Genomic DNA, 6,425 nt, shown 5'->3' with positions numbered 1-6,425 from the left:
CAGGACTGATACTCTATTCAGTGCATCATCATCTAACTGCCCCCCAAAAGTTTTTTTAAAAACCCAAACTTAAATACCACCCCAAAAAGGAAGCATTTCCAAATACATAGCAAAATACAAAAAAGAGGATTATATATGAAACTGTGAATCTTAATTTGCAAACACTTGTTTTTTTTTTTTAAAGAAATATAAAATAAATTCTACACATTGCTTTCAAAACCACCGTGATTATTTGTGCTTTCTTCTGTCTACTTCTTAGCATTTTAAAAAAATGTTCCAATTGTCACCCCTACCCCACCCCCTACCTTTTTTGTCTTCCCTACTGCTCTTCCCCACACCCTATCATCAGTTCAGACCAGTTCACAAGGTGGTCATTTCCCAAAATGAGCTGCTTTCCTCCCCTTTGAATCCATCACTTCTCCAATAGGAGGGAGGTGGGTAACGGGCTTCATTGTACACCCTCCCTCTATTTTCTTTGCTTATTGAATTAATGAAAACTTTTATTTTCAGTGGTTCTTTGGACACATCTTTGCATCAGTTCACACTACCTAAAATTTCTCTGAAACCTACTCGTCGGTTTTTTTTTTTTTTTTAAAAACACCATAATTTGTTCATCTGTCTTCCAAGCTTTGCGGTTTCATTTTATTCTTTCTTCAACATCAGGAAGTTTGTTTTGCTTGTGGCTATTCTGTCAGCGATATCATTCTTCCCCTTAACTCCCCTATCTTTGTGTGTTTTTCCCTGTTGAATTTAATGTCTTCTCCATACTAATCAATGTACATATACACAGTATTTTAAAAAGTTTTTTATAGATTTGTAGAAACAGTAATGTTTAATCTTTTATGTGTTCATCTGATGCTCTTCCAGCCACTTTTTTCTCCTATTTTTGTATGCTTTTCTCTTATATTCTTTTTCCTCTTAAAAATTCTTCAAATATTACTAATCCAACTTCCTGGTCTTGTTTTTCTAGTTTAAACTCCCTCCCTCTCCCTCCTTTGAGGGACTCTTTTTCAAGGGACACTTACTTGTTTCTTTTCCCTCTTAGAACGTTTGTACATTGTCATGTTATCTTATTAATTTGCCCATCCTCTTCATTCTTGTATATGAATTTCAAAGTTCCTGCTTAATTTCTGATCTTGTTAGCAGAAATATTTGAAAGCCTCCTTTCCCTTAAGGTCCATTTTTTTCCCTTTTAGAATTTATTGGGTAAATTATTGGTTTGTAAAACTATATCTTTTAACCTAAAGAAATATAGTGTTCCAAGACCTCTCAACAGTTGTAGTAAATCCTGCCAGATCTTATGGGATCTTGATTTCTTTCCTTGATACTTGACTTTCCTTCTGGATACTTGCAATATTTTTTTTCCTTTGCCATGAATGCTCTGAATTTTGGTAATGATGTTCCTGGAATTTTGCCTTTGGGAATTTAATTTTTTTTAATTTAAATTTTTTTCATTTTATTTTCAGTTAAAATTCTCTCCTTCTCTACCCCTGCCCCATCCACTGAGAAAGCAAGAAAAACAAAACCCATTATAAATATATATATAGTCATGAAAACAAATGTCTGTATTAGGCGTATCAAAAAAGAAGGGAAAATACAGTATACTTTGGTTAGTCCATCAGTTCTAGGAGTGGGCAGCATGTTTTATCATTAGTGCTTTGGCATTGTGGTTGATGATTGTGTTGATCAGAGTTCCCAAGTCCTTTTGAATTGTCTTTACAATTTTGCTATTATTGCATAAATTGTTCTGGTTCTGTTTACTTAATTTTGCTTCAGTTCATACATATTTAAGCAAGGTTTTCTGAAACCATCTCCTTCATCTCTTACAACATCATATATTCCATCACCTTCACCTACTGTAATATGTTCATTTCCCAGTGAATAAAGGAGTGACTCGGTTTCCAATTCTTTACCATTGGGGTTTCTTTTAGGAAATGGCTGATGAACTCTTATCTTGCCCTTTGGTTCTTAGAGAGCTTGGCAGTTATTTATTTCTTCATTTGGATTTGGGTTTTGTTTTTAATCATAGTTTTCAGGGTGTCTAGTGAGTCTTTTAATACCTGACTTGCTTTCTGGGCCAGTTGTTAGCGATATTCGGTTCTTTTTTCATTTTATTTTGTTCTAATTTTACTGTCTGTTGGAGTAATTAATTTCTGTTTGGTCTCTAGTTTTCAGGGAGTTCATTAATTGGCTAATGTTTATCACTTCAATCTCAATTATTTCATCTTGTCCTTTTATTTCAGTTTTTAATCTTTTTTTCCAGAAATTCATGCAGGCTTTTCAGTTTCTGCTTAACCTTATTGTTACTATTTCTACAAATCTATAAAAAATATTTATACCAATGATGTGTTTTCTTTGATGTATTCACTCCTTGTGATTGGTCCTGAATTGGGACTTTACGCCAGGGCCAGGCTTTGCTCTTCTGTACTTAGCAGCAATGCTTAGTCTCTCCTGTGCTCCTGGACTGACTGATGTATACTTGCAGGCTTAGGTCCCTCTGTGTCTTTTAGGTGCAGAGCCACGGCCCATTGGGACCTTTTTTGACATTTCAGGACAGTAATAGGACATCCGGAGCCACCAGGCTGTGCTTGTCTGATCACTGATCACTAGTGAAGAATTTACATTATACATTACTGAAGAATGATTCATGTCTGCTTTCACCTCGTGGCTGGGGAGCCCTCTTCCTGCTTGTAGGCTTAGTTCTGAGATGAGAAAATTCACAGCAGCGTCTCATTGGATTTCTTCATTATTTGGTACTGGATCCTGTACGGCGGAGAAGGGCTAAGTCTGTGAAAGGTGATCATGGAACAATGTTGCTCTTACTGTGTACAATGTTCCCCTGATTCAAGTGTACTTTGTATAATGGGGAGTGTATGTGCAGTTCTGACTTGTGTCTCAGACCAGGCGCCTTGGAGCCTGGGACAGATCACTCCCTTAATTCCTGTGAACTGCAAAGGGCTTTGGGGAAGAAATGGGAATTCCAGGGACTCTATGGTATGATGCAATAAAGGGAGGAAACTTTGGAAAACCGCTCCACAAACCCCAAAAAGCTTCCAGGCAAGCGGATGAGTCACTATGTGCATAAGCTTCTGAGCTGGGGATGGAATAGTTTCCTGAAGGGGCTCAGAGAAATCCTTCGGCAGCTTTTTAAACAGAAGTGTAAATGTATTTTTTAAAAGGTGTGTAGTAATTGAAAGCTCTGCTGCTAGAGCAGCTTGGATTTAACTTCTGGGAAAAGTAGACTTGACTGTGTACTCCTTTTAAGTAATGGAAAAGGTGGATGGGAAATGAGCAGTGTCTTAAAAAGGGAAACTTCCACCCACATTCAAGCATTTGAGGATTTAAATGATCACGTGTTCGTTGCACATGTAATTACTTCTGTCTCTTTAAGCTCAGTCATAAAGATAAAATGACCAAAGGCAGGGAACATGGGACCTTTCCTCTGATTTTATCTAGCCAAAGAAATGAAAGCCTCTGGGACAAGAGTTCTTTACCTGAAATTCATGATCGATATCTCTCTCTCCTTACCTTATACATATAAAATATATGTGTATATATTTTATCTACATGCATATATTATATATGTAATCTTTTCAATTTTATGGGGTTTATTTGTAATTTTATATAGTTTATAATTTGAAAATATTATTGTGGGAAGGGCCTTTATCAGATCACCAAGGGAGTCCATAACAAAAAATAACAACAGAAAACTAACTCCTGTTCTTGGATTAAAAAAATTCAGTATGTTGGTCATTTATGCAAATATGCACAGACTGGAAAACTTGTCAACTAGAAATATAAAAATTCAAAGCGAGTTGAAAGTTTTTTCAGCTTAACAAGCTCTTTGGGATATAAATTCCGTAGTAACACTGCCGAGTCAAAGGGTATAGTTCCAAATGACTCTCCAGCCTGGCTAGGACGTAAGAACTCAAAAGTTTGAAATACAAATGTTTAAAAAATTCAGAAAAATAAAATATTAAATTAAAAAAAATGTGAATTGGTTTTAGGCCCAAAAAGAACTCCTGGAAAATCCCAAAAAGGATTTTAAAAATCAAAGATGAAAAATTGGGAAAAGAAAGAAGGGATGCTAGGAAAAAAGGTTTCCTTAGCCAATGCAAACAGAGAATGCTTAAGAAGGATATATATAGCACTTAGCTATAAGAAATGACAAGTAGGATGCTTTCAGAAAAATCTGGGAAAATCAAGCAGAACCAGAACATTATGTAAAAAGGATTGGTTACTGTAGAGTGATCTACTATGACTTATTCTTAGCAATACAATCCTATCCATCTCCAGAGAAAAAAACTGATGGAATCTGAATGCAGAATGAAGCACACTTTTTAAACTTGATTATTCTTTGTATTTTAATCTGCCCCCTTTTTTTTGCTGGTGTTGCAAGATGGCTGTTGTGGAAAGATTTTATGTGACTGTAGATGCATAATGTATTTCAAATTGCTTACCTTCTCAAGGAGGGGGAAGGAGGAAAGGAGACTATTTGGATTTCACCATTTTTAAGAAAGGAAACATTTAAAAAATTTGATTACATATAAGTGAGGAAACGTCTTAAAAATTTTAAAAAGGATATAACACTTAGCTTAGGCCGACTTGACCTCTCCTGTCTATGGAAATATCTGCTCAGCAAGGCAAGTAATAGTGACTTGGGACATTCTTCATTTGTGAACCCCTCTTTTATACTCTATGTGATTAGAAAGCCAGGTTAGCTCTCCAACCCCTTAAAGCCAATAAAATGTCAAGGACAGCTGCAATACTTTTAAGAGATACTAGCTTAACCTCAATGGAGCAGGGTCTTAGAAAAAAGTAATTCCGGTCCCTTAGTAGGGAACGCCGATGTGTGATATTGATGTTATCACACGAAAGCTTGTTGTAAAATGCTTTTCAGCTCAAGTTTTTGTTTTCTTTGAACTAGAATAATATGCAATAGATCAAGGCAGAATGTGTAAAAGCATTAGTTAAGAATCCATAAAATGGGGGTAGCTAGGAGGTGCAGTAGATACAGCATCAGCCCTGAAGTCTGAGTTCAAATCTCCCCTCAGACACTTAATGCTTCCTAGCTGTGTAATCCTGGGCATCAATTGCCTCAGGAAAAAAAATATTCCATAAAACGGCCCCTTTTCCTAATACTGTTGTTCTTACTAGTTTATTAATGATCTATGAATAACATCTCTTATAAAAAATGTTTACAACATACAGTGTTGGCAGTTTGAGAATCGTGAATCGTGCTGAGCAGAAGACTTGCAGTTGTATTCTTAAAATGAAACTCAAAGGTTACAATTTTAATTTTTAAGAAAGAAAACTCAATTATTTTAATGCAGCAAATATGAATAAATCTTGGAGTATAAATCTCCCTAAAGTCAAGAAAAATGCAAACAATTAGAACAGATTTACTTCAATTTACCTTTTGTTAAAAAGATTGTTTTAACAGAACGGGTTCACTGTATTTAATCTGAGTTTTGTTGTCTTTCTACATTGTATAGTGTACACTTTCAGACTAGATTTATTTACTCTTTCACTTTATGTGCACTTCTTTGAATTCTTCCTAGTTGTCATTTCTTAAAGTATAAAATTTTGTTATTTTCACTCACTACAATTGGGTCAACCAATCCTAATTGCTGGACATAAAGGTGTTTTCCCTTTTCAGCTCTTCCTTGCAACAGTGTGGCTGTTAATTATTTATTACAAATTCTATACATGTATAATTTAGTTTTTGAGATCTTCCAGTCATTTGCAGTTGGGTAAAATGGAAGACCAATGAATGAATCATTCCTTAACTGAAAAGGCCAGAAAGCAGTGACCAAGAAAATACCAAATAGTTGATAGGGACCTCTTATTCCTATGGTTCCCACTTCAAGAGAAGAGGTACAAGCTAACGTAGGTAGTAGGGGGTCTCCTGCCTTATGCAAGGGGAAGCTTCTTTGCACTGTTACTTCTGTGAAGTTTCTTGGGAATAAATAACTGAGGCTTACACTAAATAAGAGAGTTTAGAGAGTTGAATAAGTAAGAGTTAAGAAAATTAAAGATTCTAAAAGTTTCTGTGACTAATGGCTAAGCTGATATTACACATACATGATAAATATTAGACGCCTCAATTTTCTGCTCTTCCCAACTAAATGAGCTCATCGCCTGAAAAATCACTGTGAATATTCCAAAACTGTGGTGGGCCCACTTTCACCCTTGTGTTCCATCTGCACTAATGCTCTTAGTGAGAGTAATACTCTCACCACAGATTTACTCATAACCCCCTAGTAATATGGAATGCAAAGTAGCAAACAGTAACCCACCTCTGGTTCTTTCTTACCTCTTTCCCTCAGAAATTAAACTCCTAAGTTATTAAATCCGTGGTGAGATAAGATTTTATGTATTTTTTATGTATCTAACGCCTTGACTATATAAGTCATAAGAAAATA

Source organism: Sarcophilus harrisii, chromosome 6, assembly GCF_902635505.1.
Source record: "Sarcophilus harrisii chromosome 6, mSarHar1.11, whole genome shotgun sequence".
NCBI classification, from domain to species: Eukaryota; Metazoa; Chordata; class Mammalia; order Dasyuromorphia; family Dasyuridae; genus Sarcophilus; species Sarcophilus harrisii.
Note: the sequence above shows the minus strand (reverse complement) of the source record.